Source organism: Chenopodium quinoa, unplaced genomic scaffold (genome assembly GCF_001683475.1).
Source record: "Chenopodium quinoa cultivar QQ74 unplaced genomic scaffold, ASM168347v1, whole genome shotgun sequence".
NCBI classification, from domain to species: Eukaryota; Viridiplantae; Streptophyta; class Magnoliopsida; order Caryophyllales; family Amaranthaceae; genus Chenopodium; species Chenopodium quinoa.
Genome location: NW_018745675.1, coordinates 4,110,042 through 4,120,750, shown reverse-complemented (window position 1 = coordinate 4,120,750; position 10,709 = coordinate 4,110,042).

Below are 10,709 nucleotides of genomic sequence, written 5' to 3'. Positions count from 1 at the left end.
ACTAGCTAGAGTGCTTGGTTGCTTATAATTTGTCATAAATTATGGTTAGTTATATTCATTTATGCATTATATTCGTTGTCTCTAAGCTTATTGTCATTTTTAATGCTAGCGCTTAATTATTCTTGCATCAGGTTTGATAACCATATCGTTAGTGGAAATGTCTCAAATTCTTGGAGGGCACACTACAACCACCCGTACATGAATAGGACTGAGGTGCCACTTATGGTTAGGGATTGTTGGTTCACTGAGTTTAAGGTAAGCTTACAATTTGAGACATTTTCTTGTCATTTCTGCTGTCAATTGTTGTCCTGATCAGAATTTTTTTTAGTAAAATTAAGACAATAATTGTCGTTCTTTTCTTGGTTTGTTTTTTGGTTTGCTTCTGTTGTCAACACTTACAGACTTTCCCGGGATCATAATAATCCTCCCTCCTCCTCCTATTTTCCATACATACATTGTAAATTGGCAAGTTCCACCAGGAGTTTCTTGATTGTTATAATTACTGGTATTAGACATTACTTTTGTGTTCAGCAGAGTTTCTAGAACTTGCACTTATTAGCTCTCTGTCCTTGATCGCAATTAAGGTATTTCTTGGTTAGTTTGGAGCGAAGGATATATGTAATTGTGAGGAAATGAATGAAAGAAACCAGAAGAATGCTAAACCACTACTTTAACTTGTTACAATTAGATGGGTTTCTAGACAATTGCACGTTTCTTTACTATGCCAAGGAACTGAGTACAATGTTAGCTAGTACTTCGTATTAAGCTTGATTTATTAATGATTTAGCCCTTTATGTCTATGTTATATTCTCCATAATGATGACGGTATACTTCTTTACTTATCCCTTACAAAATTTCTGGGATAGATATGTATTTTTCAGCTTCCTCTTTCTGATTTGTTGATCAGGTTATAATTGTTCAATTCATAAGGATATTCATTCACTTAGAAGTTGTTTAACTGCTGAGTCCATGTTTTAGCAGCTCTCATATAGCATCATAATTAAGGAGATATGTACGTATTTAGAAAGAGGAGACTGCCCTCAATTCCCCATTCACCATATAATGCACCTCAAAATCTTTTCCCTGTCCACCATATATTGCCTCTCAAAATCTTCTCCCCTTCAACTATATATTGCATAATGTGCATATATGATAGAAGAGGTTTTAGATCAGCGGCCCAGATACTTTAAAACACGGAGCACAAACTTTTTCGGCTTATGCACACTTTTTTTTTTTTTTTTTAAGATGTAGAGCAGACTAGGGAAGGCCATTGCTGAATTGTCGGCTTTTGATATATTTTTACAGGATAGGATTAAAAGTGCGATTAAGGGTATACGAATTATCAGGTAATTTGATAGGGGCCATAGGGCTGATATATTGGTGTGAATGTGATGTTCTATAGAAGATCAATTTTTTTTTTTTTCTGTACTTCTGTCTTTGTTGCTTGTGAAAATAGTCTCTCTCTATGTTCTTTTTTTGCTTATTATGAGTAGTTTATGCCTGGCATATTGACATATTTTTGCACAACATCATAAACCCCCGTTATCCCCCTCACATTTTTTTGGCTTGTAGCTACCCATCCGTACTGATTATATCTCTTCACAGACTGCTTCAACTCTGGAGGCAGCTGTCTGTGATGCATCCATTCTGTTGATGTCGGCAAAGAAAAAGGATGGAGTTTTACCCGTGCCGGTGAAGTCTATGAGAGCATTCATTCTGTTGATGTGGGCAATGATGAAATTGAATTGATGGGTGAAAAGACTCATCAAGTCATGGTATGAGCATACTTATATATTTTGCTAAGATTACAAAAAAAAATATGGTAGTTAATGTTTTAAGATATCATATATTGTTTATTTGTTTGTGTGATTGAGTTGGAGGATGAGAATAATTGGCCGACGTTAATCAAATGATTAACGTGGTATGGCATAATTTTTATTAAAGCAGGTTTTAAAGCCATACCCCGTTGGAGGGAATTGTTCAATTTACAAAAGAGACTCTAACAAAAATTTTACTAATAATTGTTTACATTAATTATATTATTATATAAGTGTTGCTTTTTTTTAAAAAAAAGTCTTTTAAGTTTTAATAATTGAAACCATAGCTAATAATACATATCTTAATGCAAGGAGAATATATGGAAAAACTTGAGGAATATAACAACAAAGGAATTGAGATAAGCCTCGACAAAGTCTACTTGGAGGTTGTAGATGGGCAAAAGAAAGGAAAAGTTTACGGTTCAGGGATGTCATCACTTGTCCATCATGAGATTGAAAAAGCTACATGGAAGAAGGAAAAAATGCCTATGCACAAAACATTAAAGGAGATGACATCACTTGTCCAACATTACTTTCCTACTAAGCCTCCTACACCTACAGTTACCTGCTCTCGTGATGCAACTAAGTGATTTTTATTTTCTTGATGGTAATTTTGTGACCAACTAATCTTTAATTTTGGAGTCATATTTTTGAAAATTGTCATTACTTCTTATCTGAAGTAGCTTCCTTTATGTGGGAGGTGATTTTTGAAACAATTAGTCATATGATTTAGAATATTATTTTTTAATACATTTATACAAAGTTGATGATATTTTGGATATTTGAATAAAATTAACATTTTAGTTATTTGAATTTATACGTGGTACCCTTTTTTTTTTATTGATATTGGTCATTGCTTAATTATGGTCTCCAAATATTGATAGTTAGTCGCACATATTTAGCGACTGCAAATTTGTTTTGGAGACTGATTGGTTAATTGCAAAATAATTGGTCTAAGTAGTCGTTAATCCGTCGCAAAAAAATAATCTTTGTAATCGCAAAAGTTTGGTCTTGTAGTCGCTAATCCATCGAAAAAAATGAGTCTCCGGTGTTGCAAAAGTTTGCCTTGTAGTCGCTAATTCGTCGCAAAAGTAGTCTTACAACATTGGTTTCCATAGTCGCTAATCTGTCGCAAATATTTTACGATAGACAATGATTAGTCGCTAAAATTTGAAAGTTAGTCGCTAAATGGTAGTTGTGAAGTCATTGCAAATCCGTCACTAAATTTGCAACTGTTCAAAAATTAGTCGCCAAAATGGATTTGCGACGAGGTCTTTGCAACTAACCAAAGTAGTTGCAAATTTGTCGCAAATCCATTTTTGCGATGGATTTGCGACTACATTGGCCGTCGCTAATTCTCTTTTTCTTGTAGTGAGGTATACTAGGTATACGCGTTAGTTTTGGTTAAACTCAACGATATGGGTAAGGAATCCTTAGATGTTGTGGCAATGGAGATAAATGTCAAGAAAACATTAGATGCGACATTTTATCGAACCAAGAATAGCTTAAAACTATTAGCAATTTGATTGCTTACCTTAAAATATTAAGTGCTAAGACAAGCCAAAGCATACTTAATCACTTTTTGATTTTTGGGGTCTTGGAATGGTTTTATTCTTGCCTAAAAGGGATAATTTTAAATGTGTGGATAAAACGTTTGATAAGATTGAAAGTTTGCATGTATGATTTAAAATTCAAACTTATTGGTTTTATGAATGGTTTTTCATTACATATTCTTTCGTTTGTAGAAAAATATCTGCTACTAACACTAACAACAAATTTTGGTTACGCTCAATTCTCAATAAGGAGAAATTGAGTGGGCCAAACTTCCTTGATTGGCAAAGGAACTTGCGTATAGTTCTCATGCAAGAGCAAAAGGAATACGTCCTTGATGAGGAAATGCCCTACGCCCCTAATGAGAAGGTCACACAGGCTGCCCTAAACCGATGGCACGCTGCCAATCGGGATGTCAAGTGCATCATGTTGGCCACAATATCTCCAGATCTCCAAAAGAATTTCTTTGAGAAGGAGACGGCTTTTGAAATCATTTTTAAGCTTCAAAACATGTTTCAAAAGCAGGCCCGAACTGAGCGGTTTGAGACCCATAGGCAGATCCTTTAGAGCAAGCTCGAGAAAGGAGAGCCGGTCAGCCCACATGTACTTAAAATGATCAGATTATTTGAGAACATGGAAAGGCTTGATGTTGGGTACTCGAACGAGATGGCAATTGACATTATTCTCCATTCGCTGCACAAAGGCTATGATCAGTTAAAAATGAACTATAATATGCACAACATGGAGAAAACCCTCACCGAGCTTCATGGAATGTTGAAGCAAGCCGAGCAAATGCTCAAAGATGAGGGGAAGCATGATATGCTTATGGTCAAGAAGGGCAAGCAATTCAAGTTCTCGGGCAAAAAGAAAGGCTTTAAGGGGAAGGGTAAGAAGACCTTTCCGCCTAAGTCAAAAGCTACCAAAGGGAAACAAGGAAAAGAAGGTAGCCTCTTCTCAATCCGATTTCGAATGTTTCTACTACAAGAAGAAGGGACATTGGAAACGGGATTGCCTCAAGTTCAAGGAGGATAAGATTAACGACGCCGTTACTTCTGGATCAGGTATATATGTTATAGACCTTAACTTTACTAACCAAAGTTTCATGGGTATTAGATACCGGATGTGGCTCACGCCTTTGTTCCAATGCTCAGAGACTAAGGAAAAGTAGAAGGCTAGTGAAGGGAGAAGTGGAACTCCGGGTCGGCAATGGATCAAGGATTGCGGCCGTATCCGTTAGGACACTCAATTTGTCTTTGCCCTCCGGGCGTGTTTTAGAACTTGAAGAATGTTATCATGTTCCAAACATTACCAAAAACATTATTTCAATTTCGGTGTTAGATGCCAAGGGTTTTGAATTTCGGATAAAAGACAATAGTTGTTCATTATATCTTGATAATGTTTTCTATGGTACGGCACATTCAGAAAATAGTCTTTATGTGCTTTCACTAGTCAAACAGGTATATAATGTTAATGATACCACCAAAAGGGCTAAGACCGTCGAGTCGAATCAAACCAACTTGTGGCATTGTCGTCTTGGCCACATAAACATAAAAAGCGTCAAGAAACTTCTTCATGGAGGTATTCTTGATTCATTCGACTTAGAGTCGTGTAAAAACTGCGAAGGATGCTTACTTGGCAAGATGATAAAACAGTCATTCTCCAAGTTGGGAGAAAGGGCTAGTGACTTATTGGGTCTTATACACACGTATGTATGTGGACCAATGAGCACAACCGCAAGAAACGGTTATCGCTACTTTATCACATTCACGGACGACTATAGCAGATATGGCTATGTCTACCTTATGTCACACAAATCTGAATCCTTTGAGAAATTCAAAGAATTTCATAATGATGTGGAAAATCAGCTTGACAAGAAAATCAAAGCCCTTTGATCGGATCGAGGTGGCAAGTATTTGAGCTACGAATTCGATGAACATCTGAAAGAACATGGTATTCTCTCATAATTAACACCTCCCGGAACTCCACAATAGAACAGAGTGTCCAAGAGGAGAAATCGAACTTTGTTAGACATGGTTAGATCCATGACGGGTCTTAGCGATCTTCCTATCTCTTTTTGGGGACACGCACTTCTAACCGCGACACTTACATTGAACCTGTTGGGTTTTGTAGCATCCAACACTACGCGGAAGAGAAATCCGCCTAAGACCCGCCTACTAATTAAAGCAACTAAGCATGCAATCATATAATTAAACAACAAAAGAAAGAGAAAGGGAAATGACATTCTTACCCTCGACGCGTGCTTCGCTCCTATATAGCTCGGACTTCAAATCCTTAGCTCCGCAAGCGCAAGAGCCTCCGACAGAGTCCACCCTCGAGACCCGACCAGAATGGCCTCTACCTCGAAGGTTAGTCGGGGCTAGACCAAGAAAAGACTATAATATTACGAACTAAAGGTTTTCTCACCTATAGGGAAATGCCTTATTGAGTTCAACTCAAGTGATTTTTCCCAAACCCAAAACTTGGGTATTTATAGGGAAAGGAGACTTGATCTCCCTTCTCCCCATCAATGTGGGAGAATTACATTTTTTCACCAATTTATTTTAATCAAAAACAAATTAAAATGCAAAGCAATCAACAAGCTCTAATGTCACATGGAGGAAGTAGGTTGGTGAGGACCACCAAAGGGGGGACCAATACTCCTTGATCACCAAGAAAAGCCACCAAGAATTGGTCCCCACCAAGAACCCATGCTTGACCACGCCACTTGGCTGGCTGGCAGCTTACCTTGGCTGACAGTTGGCGCCTAGCACCAAGGCTGGGCAGCCAAGCCAACCAGCACACGCATGCGTTGTTGCTGCTGCTGCTTGGTGCGTGCTGCTGTGCGGGTGGCATGGTGCTTAGTGCTGCTCGCTAGCAAGCACGCACAACTACACATACGCACACACAGCACGCTGATGCGATGCGTGTGCTGTGCGAGTGCGCTGCTTGGTGCGAGGCTGGGAAGAGCTGGGCGCTAGGCCCTAGCATGCTAGAAAGCACGCATAACACGCATACGCAAAGCACCATGCTTGCGATGCTTACATGCTAAGCACAGCCTAGCTGCGGCTATGCGTGTGGCTAGGTGCAATGCCCACCACGCTAGCATGCATGCGGTTGGTGCCCTAGCCTAGCCTAGCACTCGCATGGCTAGGCTAATGCGAGGCTACGGCTTGGCTCGTACTTGTCGATTGCTTGATTCCACGTCTCGTCGAATTCCAAATTCGACTCGACTTATGACGCTCGGTTTCGACTCTCTAAGCTCGACATCCGACGTCTTTGTTCGTAATACTCTAATGACTCATCTAATCCTTCGGGTTGATTTGTCGTCTCAGATCGGTTACTCGATTTGGTGTGACCCGAAGGGTTCAGTCAAGATTAAGCTGTAATGTTAATTACACATCAGTATTACTGATCGGAAGCGGCCTCCACCTAGGCATTCCGATCACTTGACCTCACTAAAGAATTAGCTTTCTAATAATTCTAAACCCTCTATCGGATTAATACACTTGTTGGAAGGACACCATTCCTTTCAGTCTCCCACTTATCCTTCCGGACAAGTGTGCAATTAGTGTATAGCCCATTTCCTATGTCACTTAATTTCTCTTCATGAACTATAAGGTAAGATTCTTCGTCATCATTATTTTGTCTATAAGTGTTTCTCGATTTCCGAGTTTGACTGTCAATAAGCAAATGATTTCCAAAATCCATCTGAGCACGGCCATGCATTTTCACAGTCTCGCTCTTCGAGAGGCCTTGTAAAAAACAAAGACATGTTCCCTATTGTTAGTAGGGGGACATTCCCAGTCTTGCATTGTTATCTTCCCTTACTAAGAGGACCTAGCCGCTCGAGTGTTACCGTTATAATCTATATTTACGGCAGACGTTTGACAACATCAAAACGGACTAGTACTTACACAAGAGAACTTACAGTACTCATGGTCGAAGAACGGTTCCGATAGCTATAATGAGAAATATACTTATGACGATTTTAAATCTCTTAAAGTATTCTCATAGGTTGATCCGGTATAGTTCTAAACCAATACCTGTGCAAATGATTTATGACAATCATGTCCTCGTAGCACAAGAAATGGTGCTATAAATCATACTACACACTAATCTCAAGTGGTCATTAATCGTCCCTCATTTAAATGACCATGATTAGGGATAATTTTTTTTTGAAATATTCAATGTTCACTTAACAGGTGTTTCTTTATCCAAGACATTGTCTTGATACCCTATTTTGAATATTCTCATAAATCGAATGGACTTATTATTTACTTCTAAACTACAATTAAATAGTTTGTGGAATTTATTTTTTAAAATTATTATTCCACTATGAAACCTTTTCAACGTTGCATCTAATGATAAATAGTTTTCCGCAATTGTTTCAAGAGTAACACTCTTCACAAAAAATTTATAGAAATCACACCCATATTTAATATGTTTGATTTCTTTCATGCAATTCTGGTGAATGTTGTCGTTCACTTATTGCATAGGTTTAGCTATTGTTATTTTGCAAATCTTAGCATAAAATTTTGAGAGTGTTATGGATCATATGTGATTTAGGACTTATAGTCCAAGTGATGGCTCCCACTCATTTCCATGACTTGAGATCTTTCAACTGGACAACCTACAATCATCAACGTTCGACAACAAACTTTCCATTCAACACTTTCTTATTATTGCCTTCCAGGCAACAATATTCTCAACATATATTTCAGTAGACTTTCTGATGGAGCTTTGCTCGGATTTCATTCCAAACGGCTCACAATGATTTGGGAGACCCTAATCACTTGTTATTATTGAAATTTACCTTAAATTTCCGCACATTATACATGGATGCGCGTCCATGTTACCATTCTCAAGCCACGACGCATTCTAGCTCGTGCTTATAAATGGCTTCCTTATTAAGGATCTAATCCTTGCTAAGGATGTTCTTAGAACACCAATTCTCAAATTACATTCGTTTCCATGCGTCAAGAACTTATCCCCTTTACTTATCAAAGTACTTTGGATTTTTCTTGATCATAACCTAACGATTCATCACTTAGATTTAGATTGATTGGTATTTTATACTTCTCATGCTCTAAGCATGTAATTTGAGTGAAGATTCCATATCATAGCATACATGATGGTTTATATTGCAGAAATATTCCCAATATTGTTCCATTCATGTGACCTTTTAGCTCATCTAGTTTCACCGAGTCTTGCTAAAATGTTTGCTATATGATACGGTTGAAAGTCTCTCCTAGAGTCTTTATTGTTTGATTTAGTATTAGCCTAGCTTATACTTAGTTCAAACATTTACTTAGTTTTATACATATAGGTTGAAAGCCTTTCCAAGTCCTTCTCGTTTAACACGGTAAATTCCTCTACTCGTTTAAACATTTCATTATGTCTATCTAATAGATCTTAATACCCACTATGTACTAAGTATCGCCTTTTGCTTGGTCCATTGTCAAAATCCTTTCAAATCTAAGCATTTAGCATTTGACATTCATTTCACAATAGAGTTTGTAAACTTCTTGTTGGACCACACAAGATTGACTCTTTCTTCCACTAAACTTCTTATTCATAAGAATTTCTATGATTCTCCATAAGCCAAACCTTTTATTAACTTTATGAGAATACATGTTCTAATTCCTGCATGCAATGCTTCACTTAATCCCACAATGGATTTCTTGAGCTTGCTTTCAAATCTAGCATTATTTAGATTCTCAAAACCCTTAGACTATTTCCATAGTCTCTTCCTAAAATCCCATTTCAGGAAGGCGGTTTCGTTATCTATTTTTCCATATTTCATATGCGCTATTTTTCTAGAATAATCACGAAAAGACTTAAGCGTTCCGATTGTTGAATAGGTTTTTAATTAAAATGAACGCCGTGAATTAATTGTATCCTTTTCAACCAATCTAGCTATGTATGCATTATGCATTTCACATTTGTGAGTTTTCTCCTTAAAAACTTATTTGCAATTGATGGGTCTTTCACCCTTCATGCAAATGAATCAAGTTTCAAACATGATTTACAAGCATGGAGTCTATTTAAGATTTTATGGCCTCTAACCATTATTCGGAATTTGGATTTGTCGTAGCTTATTTACAAGACACTATTCACTCACCATCCAATGGTAAATAGTATGCTTGTTTTAGGTTTATTTCTAACTTAATAGAAATTTATAGGATTCAATCCAAGTCTCTCGTGAATTCTATACCTATACGGGGTAATTGCATCCGTCACTGAGTTTCAGGTGCTTTTAAAGCCCTTTGATTATATTGATCTTACTCCACCACTTCTAAAGTTTTGTGAGGATTGAATTGTCATTTAAGGCACTTGTGAATTCCTTTGAGTATTCTTGATCAATCATTCTCATGAAGCCCTTCTAAAGTCTTCGGAGATTCTTAGTTTAAGTTTGTTTCTAATCTCAATGGTCATCGAGTTCATACCTCCCACTTGTCATTTTGGAAATGTGTTACTTTCCAGAAAGACACCACTTAGAGCAACAAATACTATGTTCTCTATTAGGTTGTGGAAGTATTGCATGTAGTCTCACTTGAATACTTACAAAGAGACATGTATATTGTCTTTGGGTAAAAATTCGTTGTGAAACAAACAGTTAGCTCCTTCTCGAGCTACCTTAGTCCTTATTGAGCCACTTAGCTCCCACTGAGCCAATGAACTCCCACTAAGCTAAGAGCCCTAGACATATACTTGAAAAGACACTAGAAACTATTTCTATCCATAACTGAATATGGTGTCCTTTCTTAGCTTTGACAATTTTTGTTTACTGTAACACTAGTCATTTGTGCAAATCTTTAAGAAATTTATAGGAAGGGATTTGATCCATCATCATTCGAGTCATTTCTAAATGGCATCGAGGTCTCCGTCAAGACATACTATATTCTTTGTGGAGCTCATTGTGAAATTTCAATTACATAAGTTTGATACGATCACTCTTGGATAAAGCAAACATCGCTCGATCTAATCTAGATGTTTTGATATCTTGCCAAGTCGATTCTATACTTCACAAAACGTTTGAGCTACTCAAAGTCCAATTTGTTCACATTTGATGAAAGTAGCCGCATTCTTTCAAATTGTTGTGAGACGTTGAAGTAATGGAATCCTCTTTAGCTTTTGGATTCAATTGTCTATGCCAAGCACAATAGCTCCTTTCTTTGCCAATTTCAACAAGTAATACTTTCTTGTCTTAGTACGATTCCAAATCGATCAACTATCAAGAGTTTATCTAATAGAGCCTTGAGTACGTTCTTTTTGATGTGACATTGCTAAAGATGTTTGGAACACAAATCATGTCCACGACTTAAACCTTGCAAGTTTTCG